This window comes from Aethalodelphis obliquidens, unplaced genomic scaffold, assembly GCF_003676395.1.
Source record: "Aethalodelphis obliquidens isolate GAN/ISIS:26980383/991018 unplaced genomic scaffold, ASM367639v1 scaffold5, whole genome shotgun sequence".
Taxonomy (NCBI): domain Eukaryota; kingdom Metazoa; phylum Chordata; class Mammalia; order Artiodactyla; family Delphinidae; genus Aethalodelphis; species Aethalodelphis obliquidens.
Window position 1 is genome coordinate 58,433,478 of NW_020837949.1, and position 25,025 is coordinate 58,458,502.

General features: G+C 38.8%; 1 pseudogene; it reads left to right on the forward strand.

Moving 5' to 3' along the window:
- Positions 1 to 23,282: 23,282 nt before the first annotated feature.
- LOC113618640 (uncharacterized) lies at positions 23,283 to 23,383 on the forward strand (annotated as a pseudogene).
- The last annotated feature ends 1,642 nt before the right edge of the window (positions 23,384 to 25,025 follow it).

A 25,025-nucleotide genomic window follows, 5' to 3' on the forward strand; every position in this document is an offset into this window, starting at 1 on the left:
ACAGATCAGGTTGTGTACCCAGTTGGCTAAGGTGCTGTGTATTACCGTGATTAGAATGTGACCTGGAAAGAGAGTTTCATTTCTATTCTCAGGCTGACCTCAGAACTTGGAGGTGATCCAGTTGCTATAAAAGTAAAGGAAAGGGAATTACTTAGGAGCAATGGATATGGACGAACCTGCACATTCATTTGAGTAAAGGGTAGAGCTTCAAGAGTGCAAGTCACACTTTTGCCAAAGGACTGGGCATATGTCCAATGGAACAAAATGCATCAAGACCTAAGGAGAAGCCCATTCAACTTTTCCACCTCTAGGAGCATATTCCAAGGAAGCAACTAAAAATATACATAACGGGGGGCTTCCCTGGTGGCGCAGTGGTTGAGAGTCCGCCTGCTGATGCGGGGTACACGGGTTCGTGCCCCGGTCCCGGAGGACCCCACATGCCGTGGAGCGGCTGGGCCCATGAGCCATGGCCGCTGAGCCTGCGTATCCGGAGCCTGTGCTCCGCAATGGGAGAGGCCACAGCAGTGAGAGGCCCGCGTACTGCAAAAGAAAAAAAAATATATATATATATATATATATGTATGTGTATATATATATATATACACACACACACGCACACACAACAGGAACTTCAGAAGCCCTGATGGAAAGATGAACAGATTTGACTACAGAATATTTAAAGTTAAAAAAATGAACAGCATACTTGGAGAAAATACTTTCAAAGTATATAACAGACAAATGATTTTTTAAGAAATGGCTATTTCAACACACAACAAAATAGACATGATCTGTTCCCTCATGGAAGTTTTAGACTTGTGGGGGAAACAGGCATTACAAAAGCAAATGGACAATGAGGGTTATGAAGAAAATTCATATGAAGAATATAATTGGCTGTAACTACCTTAGATTTGTGGGCAAGGAATGTCTCTCTGAGAAAGTAACAATTATAGAGGTGGAGCAGCCTTCCATTGGGGCATGAGAAGGGAATATTGGTGAAAGCATGTTGGTGAAGAGATTGAGGAAAGCAAGGCCTCAATCAGTATTTGGTCTCTGATGTTTCTTATAACTGGTGCTTTTAGAGGATACTAGGTATCAGGAGTTGGACTGGATGCCTTGGTGGGTGCAAAACCATTTTCTCTCAAGTATCGCATACTAATAGTGGGTGATAGAAAACAATGGTCAATTTTTTTTTAATTTATGGGACTTCTGTTTAATCCCCAAAGCAAAAAAATTACAATCAATGCACTAGAAAACAGTTCATAAAAGAGATTTGATCAATGTGTCAAGCTGGTGGTGATGCTAACAGGGCTCAGGCGTGTTTGGAGGAAGAGCTATGTTGGAGGTCAGGGAATGATTTCTCTGAGGGTTGGCTTTTGAGACAACCTTAGAAAGATGAGGAAGTTTTTGGCAAATTACTGGTAGACAATGTGGAAGGATGTCTAAGCCAGAGAAAAAGCACAGATGTACAAGCTAAGGATATAGTAGAGAAATAATGACTAGTTTACCAAAGTGGGGAGGAAATGCAACATGGGGTTATATCATGAAAGCCTTAAATGCTGGTATGAGGACTTTGCTATTCCTGGAGTAGGCAACATGGAACTGTTGAAGTCTTTTAGGCAACAAGCAATGAGCTCCCTGCACAAATTTGTTAGCAGCTAAACAATTCAGTGCAACTAAACTTCACTGACCACCTATTATGTACCAGGCACTATGATAGGTGCTGGGGACATAAAAATGAAAATGGCATAGTTCCTTTCTTCAAGGATTAGAGAAAGACATGTAAATACAGTAAGTCCCCTACATACGAACGAGTACCGTTCTAAGAGCATGTTCGTAAGTCCAATTTGTTGGTAAGTCCAAAAAAGTTACCTAGGTACCCAACTAACACAATCATCTATATAGTACTGTACTGTAATAGGTTTATAATACTTTTCACACAAATAACATAAACAAACCCAAAAAATAAAACAGTTTCAATCTTACAGTACAGTACCTTGAAAAGTACAGTAGTACAGTACAGCAGCTGGCATACAGGGGCTGGCATCGAGTGAACAGGCAAGAAGAGTTACTGACTGGAAGAGGGAAAGGACGTGGGAGATGGTAGAGCTGAAGGATTGTCAGCAACAGGAGACAGAGGGCAAGCTGCAGTTTCACTCACACCTGACGTGATTGGACATGCGAACGCACATTTGCATCTTTGAAAGTTTGCAACTTGAAGATTCATATGTAAGGGACTTACTGAATCTAAAGAAAAAAATAGCCTGATGCATATAAAGTGTGTGTTGGAGTTGGGGGAAGAGCAAGCAGTCAGCAAAGACTTTCCTAGAAGAGGTGACACATCTGAGTTATAAAGGTAAAATAGAAGTCCACAGGTAAAGAGGAAAGATATTGGGGCAATGGAGAAAGGAAATGAAAAGGGCCATTTGTTGGTAAAATCTCTAGGCTCTGTCAAATCTGAGAAGGAAGAATGAAAACACCGTTCTCTGATGTTCTAAGCCTGTGCTACTGGGAGGGGGTGATTTCAGCAATAGAAGCAAGAAGTCAGAAGGGTCAGGAGGAAAGGATAGGTTGACTGAGGAGGGGGGAACACAAATGATGAATTTGGGAACAGTTTAACGGGAAACCACAGGCGCGGCTGTAATTACTGGTGAAGGGAAGATGAGAACTCAAAGGCTATTAAGCCACTGCAGAGAAGTGAAGGTAGGTGAGTAAGAGCCTCTCCCCACTTTCTTGACACAGGGCTCCCCTCTACTATTAGCCTACAGCCATGTCTTACTTTTTTCTGTGCACAGTATTTCCTTCTGGAGCAGCCCTTGGTTTCATTCTTGGCCTCCCTACACTTATCAAGGTCAAAATCCCTCCCTTAACTAAAGCAACACTGAAGCAAAAGTGTTCTTCTTATTACTCTTTTTTTTTCTTTCCATCTGTAGCTCCAATGTTATCAGAAAAAAAGCAAGTGAATCCTGAAGCTAACACATCTTGACTTTACACTGGAAAACAAGAATTTTGCCTCAGCTCCAAATACAGGCTTAGAGTTCATTTCCCCCCAGAAATTTCTCAGTTGTGTTTAATGTTTGCATTTACAAAAAAATAAGAGAAGGTGAGCAAAGGAAATAAAAAATTAACTAAAGAAAAAAAACAGACATGTGGAAACATTCTGAGACTAATGAATGAGTAGGAAAATAAGAAGTCATAAGATAGGGCTTCCCTGGTGGCGCAGTGGTTGAGAGTCCGCCTGCCAATGCAGGGGACACAGGTTCGCGCCCCGGTCCGGGAAGATCCCACATGCCGCGGAGCGGCTGGGCCCATGAGCAATGGCCGCTGAGCCTGCGCGTCCGGAGCCTGTGCCCCTCAACGGGAGAAGCCACAACAGTGAGAGGCCCGCGTACCAAAAAAAAAAAAGTAATAAGATAATGAGACATCATTGTTCTACCGTCAGGCTGGCAAATAAAAAATGCTGATAACATCTGATGTTGGCAAGTCCTGGGGAAATGAATGCTCTCCTGTGCTATTTGTGGAAGTGTAAAATTGGCAATATTTTTTGGAAGGCAATTGGCAGAATCTATAAAAATTTTAAGGAGTTACCTCTGTTTCAGCCATTCCACTTCTAGAAACTTATCCTACAGTTTTACTAACAGAGAGCATAAAGATTAATGTACAAGATTGTTCATTGCAGTTTACCTGTAAGAACAAAAATTTGAAAACAAATCAACTTGTCTACTCATGGGGGAGTAGATAAATAAATAACACCCATGAACTAAAATACTTGCTATTAGTTGCAAGGTGTGCAGTTAGCTGACAGCATTCAGCTGCAGCACCTTTGGGATCCACATAGTATAGGAATCAGTGCTACACTTTTCCCCTGTAAGCCCCTGTGACGGATAAGCACCTAGGGCTGGCCATTTCTCCTCAATGTGGGACTTTGCTAATGGGACTCCTTTGCTCTGAGGACCTCTCAGGGTTGGCCGTGGTTTTGTCAGACTTGCATCATGGTCTGAGTCTGTCCCTGCTCAGTTCTGCTTCCCATGTCCCCTTTTCTTTCACAAGTGCCATATATGCACCACAATCTAAAAACTTTCCCTACCCAGTACTGCTTCCTCCCCCTTAGCCTTTCACAGGCTACCCATCAGCCAGCCCAGTTGGGGGTGCTGGAGCAAACATTTCCCATTAGGAGAGTCCTAGGGATAGAATAATTTCTCTGGTCCTTGAGTGTATAACTGGGATTTACATACTTGGCAGTTGGTATCTGGAAAATTCCACAGTAAGTCCTTGGCCTATGGGGTTAGAACTGTCAAAGTGGGGGAAAGCCAAGTATAAGCTTCTGAAACAAATACGAAACAACATGGTATCCTGGTAGGATTGAGAGAGATTACTTCCATTCTTATAAGTATCTTAAGGGTGGTGGTTCCATCATATCTCCACTGAACTCATCTGTGGAAACTGGATGGTTCTTTGAGAATGGTTATGGACTACTGTAAGCATCCCTGATGGAAACTGCTGTGCTGGATGTGGTACTTTTTCTAGAGCAGATTAATATGGTCCCAGGTACATGTTATATAGTCACAGATTTGGTGAGTGTATGTTTTTTTTCTACAAAAACAAACAAAAATACCCAAAACCTCTTGCACTTTTGTCCCAGAGGACCTATACTGACATTGTCTATATATTGAAAAATTGTCCTCTATATTTGGCTAATTGTAAAAAGCATGTCTCAGACTAATATGTATATAGTATGGTCCAATTTTTATTTAAGAAAGAAAGAAAAAATAATAAAAACTGAATATTTGAATATGTCTTCTTATATGCATGTAAAGGGTCTGGGAGGGAATAACACCAAACAGTCATGGTATTGGGGGTGTGTGGAAGGAGAAACTCTCACTTCTTCCTTTATACTCCATATTATGTTCTCCACGATGCATGGCTTTGTGCTTTATACACTAAAGTGATAGTTCTTGGCCGAATGAACAGTGTATAAAATAACACCACTCTGGGAAAGATTGTTCCCTGTCACTTGTTAGCCCGTGCATTTTTCTTCTCCTATGGGATTTGGGGATGAAGCAACAGTGGATTGAAGCAGCTGGGAACTAGACCACTGCTATTTCTAACTATGCTACTGCCAATTCCAGTGGTCCTGTGTGACTGTGTTTTGCCTGAGTGCAACAAATTGGGAGGGTGAGGTGGAGAGAGCATTTATAGAAATAAATGCTGTGCAGGGGGTGGTGATGCTCCAGCCCTGAGTATATTGGTCTACTGCAACTGATCTGAAAGGTAGAACTGGGGCTCTGGAAAGCAGTGTAATCCTAGGCAACGTCAAAAGTCATGTGGATGAATTATCTAATTCTCTGTCCTCATAGTTCCTTGAATTCTTTAATCCCAGTGACCTTCACACCTACTCTATTTCTGTTACTTATTCCTGTGACCACTTCACATATCTGATTTTTGGTCAGGACTACCTTGCCTCTGAAAATATGAATGGCCCTGATCCCAACCCACTGTCTCCTCTTTTTCCATTTGGCTTATTCCCTTGCTCTCTCTAATCCTGTCATGGCATTCATGAAGATCTTCAGGTTTTCACCTTCCCTTTTGCTAACAGTATGTCATTCATCTTCTGTTTTCCATTTCTTCCCTATACACCCTAGATGCCCTGCATCATTACTTGATTCATTCTCACCTTTATCCCTTTCTTGTTCTTCTGTTGCTTCTGTCTTACTATCTCTTTACTGAGGAAAAGTCATCTTTATTTTATCTGTGAGATTTTCCCCTGTCTACCACACCATAGCACTGTAGGAGATAGTAAGCCCCCAGGCCTTCCCTAAGTCTTGTGTTCCAGGTTATATCCTACCCCCTGTCATAACACATCTCAGTGCAGGAGTGAGCCGTGGCCATCTGGTTCCACATGGTTTAGGCTAAATGATTCCCTGGACTCTGTGTTGTACTGTTGGACCTCAGAGCCTACCTGCACCAGTTCTGCCATGCCTCAAGTCGTGATTTAACTCAGGTACCACCTGACATTTCTTCCCCTCAGTTCATCCATCTTTGCCTAGTTTCTTCTCCAGATTGTTTTTTTTGTACCTCCCCGTCTGACCTAGTCTGTCACACTCTTTGCCCTTCTTCCAAATACTTCCCTTTTGCCTTCTAGAACTCAGCATTTGTCTACAAACTTCCTATGTCACCAATTTCTTCTCTAAATATTTTTATATTCTTGCCACAACCTGAGGACATCATGTCTTATGCAACCTCTTAAGTGTAGGTGGCTTTTTTCCTTAACTCAAAGTATATTGACCTGAAGGTGAGATGAGTGTCCTCCTCTTTCCACACCTTGTTTGTTACCTCTCTGCATTCAAAACATTACTCCTCTACTCTCCTTTAAAATCACAGGACTTTTGAAGACCAGGCATCGGATAATACCACCTACTACTTTTTTATCACTGCCTTTTATGGAGTAAATGGCTACTTCCTTGCCAGTATGATTCCTGTTATCATTCTTGTTGATTTCAACACTACTGTGAATGATCCATTTATCCTTTTACTGAAAGGATTCAGTATTCATCAGTCTGAATTCATCAGTCTCTTTGCCTTGTCAGTATCTATCTATATCCCACCTCAGCTACCCATTCCCATGAATACACCCTAGAACTTATCCTCACAAGTAATACTACCACATGTAAAATATCAAAAACTCCCTGTATACCACTTCCCATAGTCCTAGAGTATTTGACTCAGCCATCTTCTCATGTACATTACCTCAAACTCACTGAGACTCCAGTTTTGCCTTCCTTCCTTCCTCTTACGTCATCTCTCCTCCTCTTATCCAGTATGTACTCCATGGTCCAACACCATAATTATGCACTTGGGAAAACTCTTCTCTCTCTCTCTCTCTTTCTCTTACTAGGGAACCAACCCTAGTTAAGCCATTTAAAATATATAGAGTGGGTACAAATTTCAGTCCACAAACGTCAGATGTGCCAGTGTTGAAATTTTCTGTAAGTCAGCTTAATGTCAATTACAAAGCTGTTTGGGTTTTTTGTTTTGTTTTGTTTTTAATTTTTATTGGTTGGTTTGGTTGGTTTTATTGGTTGGTTTGGTTTCTTTTATTGGTATGGTTGCTTTACAATGTTATGTTAGCCTCAACTGCACAACAAAATGAATCAGCCATACACATACAGATATCCCCTCCCTTTTGGACTTCGCTCCCATTTAGGTTACCACAGTGCATTAGGTAGAGTTCCCTGTGCTATACGGTGTGTTCCCATCAGTTGTCTATTTTATACATAGTATCAATAAGTCTGTTTGGTTAATGGGAGATTTTACCATTCTTTCCCCCAGGGCTGCATCTATGTTCTCAGGAGCTCATATAGGCCGAGGTCTCAGGGCAGGTGGAGATCTAGTGCCTGGTGTCATCTAACCATGCTAGCTTCCAGTGAGATGTTTCTCATTATATGTGGTTCTAGATTGTTGGTTCATGTAAACTGCTACAATATCATCCCTCATTCTCATCTAAAAGACCTATTTGAGTCTGTTTCTCTCTCTCTCTTTCTCTCTCTCTCTGGCCTGTCTCTGCTCTTGGCTACATGGGCAACATTTTATCCTGCTGTTCCTGAAACATACTGGACCCTAGTCTCATACCCCATCTACCTCAGTGCCCCTCTGTTGTGACTGTACCATTTGGGCTACAGGAAACTCTAGAAGGCTGATTCTTGCCTGGCTGCCTAATATTCCATGCAGCCATTTCTACTCCTGCTATGTTCCTAGGGTCTTGGTGCAGAAAATGAGTTTCAAAGGCCCAGGCCTTGAAGAGATCTAGAGTATAGTGAATATGCAATAAATCACATCAAGTTTCCCACTATTACCTCTCAAACTAGAAGAGATTCTCTGGTTTGGGGAGTACTGAAGGAAATAAAAGTTGAAGGAAACTTGACAACAGCCCAAATGAACCTTAAGAAGGAGTTAGTAGATGGATCATAAAAACCACACATAGGTTTTTAGGAAAAAAGAAAACATATATCTCAATTTCTCGGATCTCCCAAACTTGTATTAAGTATTTTGGGCTTTTTCTGTGAGTCATGGTTGAGCTGTCCAAATGAGGGAGGGGGTCATGGGGTAATAAGAAATGTAGGTGGAAAACATAGATGGTTAATATTTTGAATATTATATGCACAAACATATACATAAACATATGTATAAAGAAAATAGCCCAGAAGGTCCATAATGGTTATTTTTGGGTGGTAAAATTATCAGTATTTATGTTTGCTTTTTTTGTGCTTTTCCAAATGTTAAACAATGAAACATGTGTTACTTCTTAATTATGTTATTTCGAAAGTTGAAATAAAAACATATGTAGCAAAAGAACAGGCAGAAGAATTTGGCAGAGATCTGTTAAAATAGGCTTTCGACGAAATTGGAAGGCAGGATCACGACAGGGAATTGGGTTAATCGCTCTCCTGCCTTCTACTAACCCCTTGGGCATACCAAGAGGCTTGGAGACCCCACACCTGAGAAGCCCGAATTCAGCTCTTTCTCTCCCTTATCCTTCGTGCCCTTTGTCACCTGTAGACTGATATCGAGCTACTGTCAGCTGAAACTTTGCTTCTGGTTCTGTGACTTGTTCCTTTTCTCTGATTGCTGATCATTGCCTACATTTCCTGAGATTATCACCAAACAGGATATTTCTTTTCCCCTCCCCCTCCCCCTACCAGAATCCAAATAGAAAGAAATCTCTTACTTGGAAAACTCCAAGTTTTGCCAAGGTCCAGCCTTGGTTTGTGTAGCACTGCCTGGCTGCCTTAGACAACCTTTTAGTGGTGTTCCAGATAATAAAAGGACACAATCAGGCATCAGGTCATCTGGAAGACAAATTTTAGAGGTCACTTCCTTTTGTCATTTCTTTGCTTATCCCAGTGTAGGGGATGGTCAACACTGTATAAACACCCCACTGGATATCCACTTAAAAATGGGAAAATTTTGTCATTTACACGATAATTCCATACTACCTGATTAATTCAATCAATTCATGTGTACTGGCCTATTAGTATACGCAATGCATTAATATAGCATTGCAATGCTATGTGCTTAGCAGTAAAAAGACATACCCAGATGTTATACTAAAATTTTCTGTTTGTTTGAAAATGCCAATTTAAGCAAGTACATATTGTGCAAGTGGTTAGTCCCTCCCTCTCCAACTGTAGCTGACACCACCAATTGTAGATCATAACATTCTTTCCTATTTGGTCTGGTTTGGCTTCAGGATTCTTGCCGACACAGCACTCCAGAGATCAGAGAAGCAGTGAATCAGGTTTGAGAGATACAACCCCTTGTTATTCCTGGGCTAGGGATCCAAGCGGCCTCCACGTTTCAGCCTCCCTGCCTCTACCCTTCCATTTCCATTTGGAAGGACTGTCCTTTAGTTAGACTGTCAAAGACAAATACAAAAAGCATTCGTTTAATCCAGCACTTTCACTTGCAGAGGAAAAACTGAGGCAGAGGGGACATTAAGTCACCTAAGTCACATAGATAGTAGGAAATACGAGTTTTCTAAATCTCAGTTTAAACGGAAATCTTTGCCATGCTATTCTGGGGCTTGGCAATTTTAAGATTTTTTTTCACAAGAGCCTTTCTGACCTTTTAGAACTAAGAATGCCTGTTTGCTCTCTTGATCCAAACCAGACACCTGTGTGAAACTGAATTTGAGGGGAAAGAAAACCCCAAACATGCTGGAAACTCAACAGCTTGTTTCTTCGAGGACACTGATTTTTTTTCTGGTGTCATCTTATATGTAGGGTATAGGTTAGACTTTGCCAGAGAGGAAATTAGACCATGTTTAGCTTTAACAGTAATCACACAGACACATACTCCTTTCCCCTTTCAGTCCTTCCCTTTTGAAAATAAACTTGAGGATTTGACAATGCTGAGTTTGAGCAACCTGGTTATGTTATGTTCTTGGTTGATGAAGGGCCTTGCCGTGTTTCAGTAGTCAGTGCTGAATCCAAAAAGGACACTTTGCTCTTTCTTTCACCCCTTCCACAGTAGGGTTCTCCCACCTCTGCTTTCAACAGATGGGTACCTCAAAATGTACTGTGTATTGGAGCAAAGGGATCATTTTCCTTTGCTAGGGTATGAATTCATAAATTCATTTCTTGTTTAAAAATAAAGTTACTCTGCCATGCACAGTTTTCATCAGCATCGTGTTTGGAGGAAAGCACCTAGGCCATCCTAGAGAAGCTAAGCCGATGCTGGGCCTCTTGCTGGCAGGCTAACTGGGTGAAAGGTCGGTCCCACACTCACAGCCTGAGCTGCCCTCGCCTGGCAGTGGAATCAACAAAGGAAGTTTAGTAGGTGAAGGGTCACCGCTGTGGACTGCAGTCACTTTCCATGCATCATTCTCAGGCATCTAGTTTCTGTTCAGGGAAATAAAGCTCAGTAGGGAAAAGGTCAACAGACCAGAGGCGGCTCTGTAATAACCCACTCCTGCTGTGATGCTGTGTCCAAGGCAAGAGGCCAAGTGCTCAGGCCTCCTGGCCTTTAGGAATTCTGCTGCTCAAGTGGAAAAATAGAGATTGTAAAGTGCTTTAAAGACTATCTTGTACCAAATGTGGCAAACTGATACACAGCCTACTGACTGGCTAATTCATATTATGTAAAATAACTTTATAAGAAGAGATTCTTTTAAAAAGTATACTGCAATAAAGGAACTTACGGTTTTCTTATTAGCTGCTCTAGACCACAGCAATGGGTCCTGATCCTGGCCACACATTAAAATCACCCGGAGAGCTTTTACAAATGACTGATGCTCAGTACCAGTTGAATCAGAATCTCTAGCTGGGGTACCCAGCCATCTTAATTTTTATAGAGTATATCTAATGTGCAGCATCACTTTAGAATCTTAAAAACATGGCCATTTGAAATGACTCCAGATAAGGAGAGAAGTTCTCCACGTTCTAGAGCAGTGCTTTTTAGATTGTGGGTCATGACCAATCAGTGGGTCATGAAATCAGTTTAGTGGGTCATAACCAGCATTAAAATGAAATCGAATAAAGAAAAACAGCATGTTTGTGATAAGAGAAATAGTGGGGGGACGAAACTTTTGTTTCCGATCTATCTGGGTCATGATATGAGAAGACCAGTATTCTAGAGTCTAGGAATAAAAGCTTTGCTGCCTTGAGCCTCCGCAGAATTGTTCTGATTCGAAGCAGTTGTTGTTTTAAATAGTTTTGTTGATTCCACAGGGTATTGTGGCTGTGAGTTGGGAAGCCTGCCATGATATTATTTTGAAAAGCGCTGTGCAGTGTTCCTCCCACATGGTTCCCAGAGTTAGTTCAGTATGAACATTTACTCTTGAAACATTACAAATGTAAAGGGAGGTCATGACCAAGATCTCAAGGTGAATTAATTATAAATTTGAATGAGAAAGAAATTGGTTGCTTACAAGTCTGGATGGAACCTTGCCAGTGTGAGCTCCACTCTAAGAAAACCAATCTGGGTAAGACACAGCCATGATAGTCCTTCTGACCTGTGGTATTATGGGGTGGTCACAGGCTGTCACTGACCACGTCTAGAATCAGCCAAATCGTAGGATTCATACTCTGAGAGGAAGGGGTGTCTCCACTGGAGACGATGAGTAACACAATAGAGGATGGTTAAGTTGCTATTAGAGAGCAAACTCAGAAATTGTATGGAGAAAATAGGAATAGTGATGAGGGGTTCGTTCCAGTTTTGGGGCCTCTTTCCCTGTTAATGTCCTTTTTTCTTCTTTCTGATTTTTCTTTTGAGTTTCTTTTAAGTGAGTGCTTCTGGTTATGCTACTTCCTTGTCTGCTAGTGGACACTATGTTTCAGGATGGTAGCAGTTAGAGAATCTATACCCTACATCAATTTGAAAGGAAGTGGGAGGCCACAGTGTTACTAGATGTATACATGAAATCTCTGAATGACTGAGGTGTCCACTTTTTATCTTGATATTTTGACACAATATTTCAGGAAACTCTTTTCTTCTGCTTCTGTATTGAGGAGGAAGAATTAATATAATATACTCTGTCCTTCAGAGAAACCTAAGTGTTTGATTCACTAGTTTCAGTATTTTGATTTATGAAAGAATTGCTGAAAACCAATGACTAGTAGTGTTTACCCTTCTTTCTTAAGAACAGATTTGCTATGTTCCTGCAACCAAAGGAATAATTAAAGCTAATTTCTCCGTGGACCTTGGAAAAATTGGCAACAAATAATGGATTTGTCCATCAAAAAATGTTTAAAGCAAACATCTTATCAGTCAGTGATCAGCTACAAATCCATTTAAGGCAGAACCAGACCAGCGATTTTTCTCATTAAAGTAGTGTTTAAACTGTTGTTTCCAGATGACATAGGAGACACAACAGACAAACAACACCTGCAAGAAGAATTGGTGAAGTACTGACTTTTCATCAGTCAAAAAGTTTACTAAGCAGATGAAAAGTAACTTGCCTTCACAGTGACATTTTCCTAGTCTTGTTTGTAGTCAAAGGCATTGTTCTTCCTTAAACAGTCAAACTTTAATTACTGGAAAAGGTTAGCATCAAAACCAAGAACATGTTGGTAAATTAGAGGTCACATCAGAAAAATAAATTCAGTTAGGTTTGAATGAATTTTTCATCTTGTCCCCACCTCCCTCCTTAACCTCCTCTCCCTTACCCACATGATCACACTTTCCTGTGTTTACATTAATTCTGTTAACACCAATGAGTGGATATTTCAACACAACAATATTTTGATCTCAGTAAATTTTACAATTCTGTCACTAACTGAGATGGTTCAGTTGAAAAAGGAGGCAGTATTTTATAACAAAGAACGGTGGGTTGAAGTCACGGGGATCCTGTGTTCATTTCTTTTGATACTCACTGAGAGCCCCTCAAAAAAAATCATTTGATCTCTCTAGATGAGTTTCCATGTTGGTAAAGGTCAAGAGTTGTTGTAGATGACCTCTAATGTTCATTGCACTCTTGTTTGCCCATTATCACTTTTAAAATTCTCACTGAATGAGTCTGAGTAATTGCTGCCTTTCCCACATTGAGAAAAAAATCTTTGGCAAGTATTCAATTAGTATAAACTTTTCTAAGCAGAGGCATTCTGACATTGTCTGGGACTGACAACCATCTCATTGCTGCTAGTTCTGTTCTCTGGAATATCTCAAAATAAATCCAGCCAGGGCTAGGCACAGGATTTTGGTCCGGCTCATTGAATGTTCTGTAATGGGGTTTTGAATCTTGAGCAAGGCTGCATCTGCAAGGACACAGGGGCAGGTCCTGCTCATCCATCATTACTGCTAGGGGCACAGGTGTGAGGACCGGATTTCTTCTGGGTGTAACCCCGGCGGGGCTTCTGGCTGCCCCATCCCAGAGCTCCCTCCATCTTTTCTGAACCTGATCCTCCCATGTCCTGTGGATTTTGTGGACACATTTCCATTCTGATTAAGACAGTCCTGGTTAGGTACAATCAGAGCTTTTAAAAATAGGTCTAGAAGCTGGCAATCAAGATGCTTGAGTGACTTTCCATGAAATTTCTCCCCATATTTGGAGGCAAATACCATTCTGCCTGTGTTTTCTTTTCCCCAGAATTTGGGCACTCTTTCTTTGACATTCCTGGTTCTTTCACCATCTTGTAGATCGACAGTGGTACTCATCTACAATGGTTCTCTTATTCTTAACACCATTCTCTTAATTGTGTAGACTAAGGTTGAATTAGCATTTGATGACACAACATCATACTTTTGGTTGAGTTTATTGCCAACTAAAACTCCAAAATTTGCTTCCCTCTGTCCCCCATAAAACATGTATACACTTAATTGATTTTTCAAACTCGACAGTTTTTTTTTTAAATTTCATCAATCTTGCCTGTCCAGATCTCAGTGAATTCAAATTCTGTAGTATTGACTATCTTTTTTTTTTTGCGATACGCGGGCCTCTCACTATTGTGGCCTCTCCCATTGCGGAGCACAGGCTCCAGACACGCAGGCTCAGCAGCCATGGTCACGGTACCAGCCGCTCCGTGGCATGTGGGATCCTCCAGGACGGGGGCACGAACCCGCGTCCCCTGCATTGGCAGGCGGACTCTCAACCACTGCGCCACCAGGGAAGCCGAGTATTGACTATCTTTAAAAAGAAAACTAGTTTGTGTCATCTGAAAATTTGACAATCCTGTATTTGCCATTTGGCTAAGTTGCTTATGAGGAAGATAGAGGCAAGGACCAAGCTCTTTGGAAGAGCCCTAGAAAACTGTTTTTGGAAGAAAATAGAATACCAATTTTGCAAGATGCAGCTGAAAATAGAGTACCACGCTCAAATACATGTGGAAAATGCTACATACTAAAATGCTCTTTTGAGACTTAAAATACATATTGATGATTAAAATCTCCAAGAAACTTCCCTCCAGATTGACATTGATCAATGGATTTAGCATTTCCCAAACTGTGTTCCAGTAGATCTTCCTTGATAAAATAAGAAGGGCTGGCATAAATAAATACTTATTTACTCTAGGACTTTCAGAACTATATTTATGGTATTGTTATAATGTGAATCTATAGAATATTCAGTCTTTCTGCAATTTACTGGACTACAGAGACTTCTTCACAGAGCATCTTTCAAGACTGGTAAGGTAGGAATTCCCTGGTGGCACAGTGGTTAAGAATCTGCCTGCCAATGCGGGGGACACGGGTTTGATCCCTGGTTGGGGAAGATCCCACATGCTGCGGAGCAACTAAACCTGTGTGCCACAACTACTGGGCCTGTGCTCTAGAGCGCACGAGCCACAACTACTGAGTCCGTGTGCCACAGTTACTGAAGCCCATGCGCCTAGAGTCCATGCTCCGCAACAAGAGAAGCCACCGCAATGAGAAGCCCGCGCACTGCAGTGAAGACCCAACGCAGCCATAAATAAATAAATAAATTTATTTTAAAAAAGACTGCTATGGTAAATTTGGTAAAACCATGTCAGTGGATATTTTGGGGCTGTGGTTGTTATATTGGCTCCATATCTGCCTAGATTTCCAACCTCAAACTTTGTGAATTGATATAATGCATGACGTGCCTCCACCAGTGCTATGAGCAAACACTAAGATCACTTTTTGAAAGAACCCATTTTAAAAATCAACTTTATTGAGTCAAAGTCAACTTTATTGTTATTCACATACAATAAAATGTGATCCTTTTAAGGGTACATTCTTAGAGTTTTTACCACAACCACGATTAAGATATAGAACATTTCCATCACCCCCAAAATTTCCCTCATGCTCTTTTACAGTCAGTCTGCTCTGACCCCTGGCCCCAGGCAACCACTAATCTGCTCTTTATTGCTATAGATTAAATTTCCTTTTTTCTAGAATCTCATATAAATGGTATCATACCGCGTGTACTTCTCTGCCTGACTTATTTTACTCAGCATGTTTTTCAGAGTCATCCATGTTATTGTACGTATTAGTAGTTCATTTTATTGCTGAGTAGTATTCCACTGTATGGATACAACACAGTTCGTTTATCCATTCATCTGTGATGGGCAGTAGGACTGTCCCTAGTTACTAGCTATTTGAAATAAAGCTTTTATGAACATCGTATACAAGTTTGTGTGTACTCCAGCAGTGTATGAGTTCATTTTTCCACATCGTCACCAACACTTGATATGGTTGCTCTTTTTCATCTTAGCTATTCCAGTGGGTGAGAAGGAGTATCACATTGTGGTTTTATTTTATTTATTTATTTTTGGCTGCATTGGGTCTTTGTTGCTGCATGCGGGCTTTCTCTAGTTGCGGCAAGCGGTGGGCAGGCTTCTTATTTCGGTGGCTTCTCTTGTTGCGGAGCACGGGCTCTAGAGCACAGGCTCGGTAGTTGTGGTGCACAGGCTTAGTTGCTCTGTGGCATGTGGGATCTTCCTGGACCAGGGATCGAACCCATGTCCCCTGCATTGGCAGGCGGATTCTTAACCAGTGCACCACCAGGGAAGTCCCTTTCATTGTGGTTTTAATTTGTACTTCTCTGATGACTAATGGTGTTGAATATCTTTCTGAGTCCTGTTGGCCATTTGCATATCCTCTTTTGCAAAGTTCCTGTTTAAATCTTTTTTCCATTTAAAATCTGGGTTGTTTGTCTTCTTATTATCGATATTTAAGAGTTCATTATATGGTCTATATGACATATGATACACACGTGTCCTATATGTTACATTTATATATGCATGCACAACGTGTTTACACACATATATATTGGATATACAAACTCATAATATTTTTGATATATATTAGATATTTTCTCCCAGTTTGTGGCCTGCTTTTTAATTTCTTAAACGGTGTCTTTCTAAGAAGAAAAGCTTCAAATTTTGAAAATAATCCAACTTTTCAATATTTTCTTTAATATTCTTGCTTTTTTAGCCATTCTAAGGAATTTTTTGCCTTCCCCATGGTCGTAAAGGAAGAAGTGAGTTTTCCCCTTGTATTCTTGTATTGGCTAATTCCAGCCATTGGGTTAAGACATTCCCCCATTCCCTTCCTTTCCACGGACTCATCATGAGTTGTCTGGAAAAGACAGTAAGCTTCCAGTTCTTGGGAGTCTACATCAGCTAATGTGACAGGAGCATGGTTAGGCCCTATTAAAAAGAACACAGAGAACATTTGTAATATGTAAAGCTCTTAGAAGAATGCTCTGAAAGGCCTTTCTTAACCACCTTATTAAATAAGTCTTCTCAAGTTACTCGCTATCACATCACCTTGGAAGTATTCTTCAGGGCACAATTATGTTTGGCAATCTTGTTTGTTTGTGTACCTATTTCTCATCTGACTTCCACATTAGACTCTAAGCTTTTCTGTCTTGTTCACATGTGTTGAATGAATGGATGAACCAGTAGAGACTAGGCTGCAATGTAGCTGACAGTATTGACATCAAGTTGAGTTTTGTGGCTCCCACGACTTCAGCCTCCAGAGCCTTCCCTCTGTCACTTTCACCCATTACATTTGTAAATACTCTATGGGGGTAAGGCCTTTGCATAGAGTTGCTAAACCCATTTCTTTAGGAGGGCAATCTCTCTAATCCTCACTTTAATGAGAATGAGATTCTCTGAAAATACTTACTATATTCACCCTTTCATGGGTAAGAGATGACTCAGGATGGGGTAATGGGGGAATTATTATGAAGATTGCTTCTTTCTGTAATTTCCTCTCTAGCCTTTTAGATGGGTAATTTACAACAGAATATTGGTTTTCTTAGATTGTTGCCTAGTAGCAAAGCAGTCCTGCTGGCATTGTAGGGAAGGGTTTCTTTTACTGGTGTTTATCATTCAGCTCCTGAAATTCACACTGGGTGAAACTTGGCATGACAGCTCTCAGCTCAGTTGCAACTTAGAAGAAAACAGATTCTGTTTTGCTTAAATTGTTTTCGATTGACTGAGTAAGAATAAATTAAAGGTTCTCATAGGTAATAGCTTTTGAATTCAATTAAAAATATCATCAGGCAGCTGCTTTCTTTTTTTTCTGAAAGTACAGAAATGATTTTGAGCTAGTTAATTGATTTTCTTATGAAGTTTTTTGACTGACAGATTTAGTTTAGTTCTTCCTCAACATTTTTCACTTGTAGCAATATAGGAATAGAAAATCGGAATCAGAAAAAAATTATAATTATCCTGCTATAGTAAGAATCTCAGAGTAATAACATCTTAAAGGTCAGTCAATTCATCTCTTCATTTGTTCATTCATTCGAGCATTGATTCATTGATCAAATATTTATCTCTTAATTTGGGCCAGGTTCACTGCACAAGTGTTTTAATACTTACCACACTTGGGATTTTTTTTTTGTTTACAAATGACCCTAGTTTGCTAGTCTGTAAATTTCAAGCAAGCTGGGGCCATGTCTGTTTTATTTCCTGCTGGATCATAAGTACCAAGAAGGATGGTGTATAGTAGACTTTCATTAAGCATTTGGTGGAAGAAAGAAGAAAGGAGAGAGGGAGGGAAGGAAGGAAGGACAGGAAGTTAGCAAGGGTAGGAGATTGTGAGATGTTCTGTATACTGCACTCCTTGGGCAGGAGGAGGCTAGGAACATACTCACCCAGAGGCTAAGGTTAGCCAAACTCTTCTCTTCTTTGTTCAGTACAGATCAAGGAAGATTTCACAAGATGTTTTCCCCCTTAGCCATGTCGGAAAATCATGTTTTCTAAATTAAAAGGGGAATTTGTTGGGTGTCACAGTATTCCTTAGAGAATTAGGCTGTATTCTTCTCTAGCTGTTGTAAGGGGTTTATAGTCAGAGGTAGGAGCCTCTATCTCCACCCACAATTTGCTGTGAGACTATAGGCAACTTACCTCATCTCTATTTTCTCACCTCAAAAAATGAGGATAATGATGACAGGAATACTTGTTTCAGGAATACTTGTTTAGATTCACTGAAATATGTGTCTGTGTGAATGCTTGACAAAAAGTAAAGTTATTTGAAAGTAATTTGTGCCAATATTATGGAAAAGAATTGTGACAATTCTGCTGGCTTCAACCCACGAAAGACTAGTTGACAAAAAGAGGCACTGGGAAAGAGGCTAAACCCCAGGCTGTACATATTATATGACTCCATTTATCTCACTATCAAAGCCAGTTAAAATTAAACTTTAATGCAGCAAGTCAAGGTATAAGGGATGGAATGAGGGGGCATGAGGGGTTTTTGGGGTGCTAGCAGGTTTTATTACTTTACCTGGTTGATGATTAGAGTGGTAGTTATATGTGATAATTAGTTGACCTATACATTTATGTTTTACACTGTTTCTTTATGCATGTTATGCTTCAATAAAAAGTTTAAAATATGATACTGAAGATGATTTTTAAAAATCACCCAAAATTCAACCACTCAGGTATAACTGCTATTAACATTTTGGTCTCTGCTCTTCTATTTTTTTCTTTTTATATACAAGTAAATCTACATAGATGCCAATCTTCTCCCCCCCCAAAAAAACACCTACAAAAAACATTTATAAATGTAGAAACACACAGTTATACACATTCTATATTTTTATGTAAAGTGGGATTTTGCTACATATAGTATTGTTTTATAACTCATTTTTTAAATGAATATGAAAAAGACTTTGATGTTTTTCCTGATTACTAAAAAAATGCTCAATAAAAATGTAAATAATATAGAATATATGTAAAGAAGAAAGTACAATTCACTTTTGGCCTCATCACTCAGAAAAAAACGATGTCTTATAAATTTCCTAACGGGTATGACATCACAAGTTTTTCCCAAAGTACCTTAACAAAATAGAGTATCTGATTCTGTCCTTCAGATCCAATCTTGCAACTTAGTATAGTACAAATGTTGTTTTAAAGTAATAGGAGGCTTTTCTCTTAGGCCTAATGGGGTGTCTGCATCTGAGTCAAGTCACTGACACATGCCTGAAGGTGACTCTTGGCTTTGTAAGTTCACAAAGTTAATATTATAATTAACTGTTATCTGAGAGTCAAATTCAAAAGACTAAAACTTACAAGATGCAAACTCCTATCTAGAATGCCATACATGCTCTCGCCTTTACACCTGCTGGAACCCTCTGCCTGGAACTCTCTCCAATTACTTATATGGCTCTCTCTTCATTCAGATCTCTACTTAAATGTTCTCATATCCAAGGCCTTTCCTGACTATCCTTTTCAAAATAGCATACCTCACTCCCTGACACCGTGAATCCCCTCTTTTATGTTTCTTCTCGGCACTTACCATTATCTGATATTATATTAAGCATTTAGATTTTAGAATATTAGTCAGGGTTTCTTTGTTTTGTTCACTCATGTCTGGCACACAGTATATGCCACAGTATATGCTCAATCAATTTTTGTAGAATAAATGAAGTGTTCCCAAACGTGTCACAAGTTAATCGCACCTTTTGCTCCTTCTCTACCTCTAGAAAAATATCTTTGGGAAATGTGATCAAGAGCAGGAGGTATTATATCACCATAAGGGTATCACCATGGAGCATGTACTCACCAATAAAATACAGTTTTATTCTATTGGTGTGATTTTAGAGACACCTTCATCAATCAGTTACCAATTTGAGGCTCATGAGGTTAGAAAGGTTCTTGGAGCTCTTTTTAATATTTCAGGAAGTTTAATAAAACCCATGCGGTTATCCTTAATAAGACTGTGGGGGAAAAATGAAAATAGATAATCCAGAGGTTACAAAACTTTCTCAGGTCACACTGATTTAGTAATTTTTGTGATTTTATAATACTATCATATTACTGCTAATAAATCATTTGAAAAATGGATTAACATTGACCAAAAAATAGTAATAATATGGGCAGAACAAACTGTTTATTGTTTAATGTATATGAAGCTTATTTGGTAGACAAAATCTTTTAAAGACTCCACTGACACTGGGTAGGAGCAAATGAAATAAATTTAGCCTGATTAGTGAAGCATTTACAAACTTACTTTAGAGAGAGAGGAAGGGTGGAGGTCCTACCTCTGCAGAAGACTGCCTTATTGTATTATGTGATGATTTTGATGAGGAGCACTGTCAAAGGGTGACATTTTTTTTCTCCTCCTCCTAGTCTTTGGATTTCAGACTCCTATACACATAAACCAACCTCTGCAGCGGGTGCTTGAAGGTCTAGAGATGGTTTGAAGCAATAATTAGTTTCCTATAGCGCAAGTTCGGGGCTTTGCTTATTTTCATTAATAAGACTGGATTACAAAAAAGATAGCTTGTCACGTCAATCGCAAACTCCCTAAAATGGATAACCAACAAGGACCTACTGTATAGCACAGGGAACTCTGTTCAATATTATGTAACAACCTAAATGGGAAAAGAATTTGAAAAAGAATAGATACATGTATATGTATAACTGAATCATTTTGCTGTATACCTGAAACTAACACAACATTGTTAATCACCTATGCTCCAATATAAAATAAAAAGTTAAAAAAGGAAGATAGCTTATGCTTTCCTTCTCATTTGGTGATAAAGATTACAGCAGGAATTAATGAAATAGAGAATAGGAAAACAATAGAGAAAAATCAATGAAATAAAAAATTGGTTCTTTGATAAATTAACAAAATTGGCAAAAAAATTAGCCTTGATTGACCAAGGGAAAAAGAGGACTCAACTTATTAAAATCAGAAGTGAAAGTGGGGACATCACTACCAACTTTACAGAAACAAAAAAGGATTAAAAGGAAATAATATGGACAATTATATGCCAATAAATTAGGTAAGTTAGATTAAATGGACCAATACCTACAAAGGCACAAACTACCAAAACTGACTCAGTAAGAAATACAAAATCTTAATAGACCTGTAACAAAAGATAAATAAATAAATAAATTTAGTTGGTAACCAAAAAAATTATACACAAAGAAAAGTCCAGGCCTAGACAGTTTTACTGGTGAATTTAACCAAACATTTAAAGAATTAATGCCAATTCTTTATAAACTCTTCCAAAAAATAGAAGAGGAGTGAACAAGTTCAACTCATTTTATGAGACCACTTTTATGCTGATACCAAATCCAGAAAAAGACATCAGAAGAAAGGAAAACTAGGGACTAATATCTCTTTTGAATATAGATGCAAGTCCTCAACAAGATACAGCAAACCAAATCTGACAACATATTAAAAGGATTATATACCTTGACCAAGTGGGATTAATGCAAAGTTGGCTTTTACATCTGAAAATTAATTAATGTAACATGTAATATTAATAAAGAACAAAGTACCACATGATCATCTTAATAGATGAAGCAAACCCATTTGACATAATCCAATACCCTTTCATGATAAAGGCACTTTAAAAATTAGAAATAGAAGGGAACTTTCTCAATCCAATAAAGGGCATCAGAGAAAAGTCCACAGCTAATATCACACTTGTTGATGAAAGACTGAAGACTTTTCCCCTGAAGTCAGGAACAAGACAAAGATGTCTGCTCTCATCACTTCTAGTATACATTGTGCTGGGGATCCTAGCCAGTGCATTTAACCAAGAAAATGAAATAAAAGGCTTCAGGATTAGAAAGGAAGAAGTAAAACTGTTTCTATTCACAGATGACATCATCTTCTATTTAGAAAATCCTAAGCAATCCACTAAAAACTATTAGAAGTGATAAATTCAGAAAGATTACAGTTTATAATATTAATATACAAAAATCAATTGTAGATAAGGGTAGGGGATTAATAGGTACAAACTACTATGTATAAAACAAACTATAAAGATATATTGTACAGCAGAGGGAATATAGCCAATATTTTATAATAACTTTAAATGGAGTATAATCTATGAAAATTTTAAATCACCATGTTGTACACCTGAAACTAATATAACATTATAAATCAACTATACCTCATTTAAAAGCATTAATTGTAATTCTATACACAAGCAATGAATAATCTTAAAATGAAATGAAGAAATTTATTTACAATAGCTTAAAAAAGAATAAAATATGATAAATTTTACAAAAGAACTGTAAAACTTATACTCTGCTATCTGTAAAGCATTGTTAAAAATAATTAATGAAGATGAAAATAAATGGAAAGACATTTTATGTGCATGTGTCAGAAGACAATGTTGGTAAAATGGCAATACTCCCCCAATTGATCTACAGATTCGATGTAATCCTTATCAAACTTACACTTGGTTTCTTTGCAAAAATTGACAAGCTGATCATAAAATTCATATGGAGATTTGAGAAAACTAGAAGAGTCAAAATAATCTTGGAAAAGAAGAACAAAGTTGTAAGTTGAAGGACTTACACTTCCCAATTTCAAAACTTACTGTAAAGCTACAATAATCAAGACAGTGTGGCAGTGGCATAAGGACAGACATATAGATCAATAGAGTAGAATTAAGGGTCCAGAAATAAACCCTCCATTTATAGTCAATCGACTTTTGTCAAAGGTACCAAAAAAAATTAAGTGGGGGAAAGAATAGTCTTTTCAATAAATGATACTGGGGCAACTGAATATCTGCACACACACACAAAAAAAAAAAAAAAAAAAAAAAAAGAAGTTGGACCTATACTTCACATCATATACAAAAATTAAGTAAAAGTGCATCATAGACCTAAATGTAAGAGCTAAAAATATAACACTCTTAGACGAAAATGTGGGCATAGATCTGTAACCTTGGATTTGGCAATGGTTTTTGAAATATAAAAACAGAAGTACAAGGAACAAAAGAAAAAAATAGACTATTTTAAAAATCACAAAGGGTCTGAATAGACATGTCTCTAAAAAAGATATACAAATGGTAAATCAAAACCATACATAATGGGATACCACTTCATATATATATATAATAAAAATATGGGTAAGTTCTTGCTTGGGAGGCACATATACTAAAGTTGGAATGACACAGAGAAGATTAGCATTGCCCCTGTGCAAGGATGACACAAATTTATGAAGAGTGAGTATTGGAGAGAATATGGAGAAATTAGAACCCCCATATGCTGCTGTTAGGAATATAAAATTGTACGCTTTGGAAAACAACCTGGAAATTCCTCAAAAGGTAAACATATAGTCACCCTATGACCCAGCAACTCCATTCCTACACCCAAGAAAACATATGTCCACCAAAAAATGTTGTCCATGAAAGATCAGAGCAGCATTCTTTTTTTTTTTTTAGCATTCTTCATAATATCCAAAGAATAGAAATAACCCAAATGCCCATCAGCTGATGAATGGATAAATAATAAGTGGTATAGCCACACAATGGAATATTATTTGGCAATAAAAAGGAATAAAGTACTGACACATGCTACAAAAGAGATGAATCTTGAAAATATATTAAACAAAAGAGACCATAAACAAAAGACCACATATTGTTTGATTGATATGAAATGTCCAGAAAAAATCCATACAGACAGAAGTAAATCAGTGGTTATCTAGGGCTGGGAGTGTTTGGGAAGTGATACCTAAAGAGAATATGGTTTCTTTTGGAGTGATGAAAATGTTCTAAAATTTATTGTGCTGTTGTTCACACAGCTCTGAGAATATACTAAAGACCATTGAATTGTACACTTTAAATGAGTGAATTGTGTGGTATGTGAATTATATTTTGATAAACCTGCTAAAAAAAGTTAATAATATATTAACTGTAGACTACACTCATTGAAGAAGAAATTAATGAATTGAAAGACAGACCTGAGAAAATCACTCTGAATGCAACACAGAAACAGAGAACATGAAAGAGATACATTGTTTGAGAATCTCTGTCATATATCTTAGTGGAGTGCCAGAAAGAGAATATAAAGAATAAAGGAAAAGGGCTTCCCTGGTGGCGCGGTGGTTGGGGGTCCGCCTGCCGATGCAGGGGGCGCGGGTTCGTGCCCCCGTCCGGGAGGATCCCGCGTGCCGCGGAGCGGCTGGGCCCGTGAGCCGTGGCCGCTGGGCCTGCGCGTCCGGAGCCTGTGCTCCGCGGCGGAAGAGGCCACAGCGGTGAGAGGCCCACGTACCCCAAAAAAAAAAAAAAAAAAAAACAAGAATAAAGGAAAAGAAGATACTAAAAAAAATTGATCATGGCTAAGTAGTTTCCATGACTTAAGATAGATCAAAAGCCCAAGTCTGAAGGAGCTCATGGAGAAGGAGCAGTTGCAGAATAGGCAAAAAGAAAACCTTAAATGCTGATCAACAGAAAAATCATATAGCTTATAAAGGAATGATATTCAGACTGACAAAACAATTCTGTTCAGTATCAGTGGGTGCCACAAAGCAAAGAAACGTCTTTCAAGTGCTGAGAAAAAAATCAGCTTTTACCTAAAACTCTAACTATTTAGCCTACCATTGAAGAATTAAAATAGAAACATCCCAGACATCTAAAAAGTAATTTTTACTACACATAGCTCTTTGCTTTTGAACTACTGATTGATCTAATTCAGCAAGAAGGAAATTAAACCTGGAAGAAATCTATGGAGTCAAGAAGCAATAGTAAACAACAAAATTGTACATGTGCTGAATAAAATAAGAATGTCACCGAGCCCCATCCAACCATCTTATATTTCATATCAAGGTATCAGGCAATATGAGCAAACTTGATATTGAACAGATTTGGGGTCTTA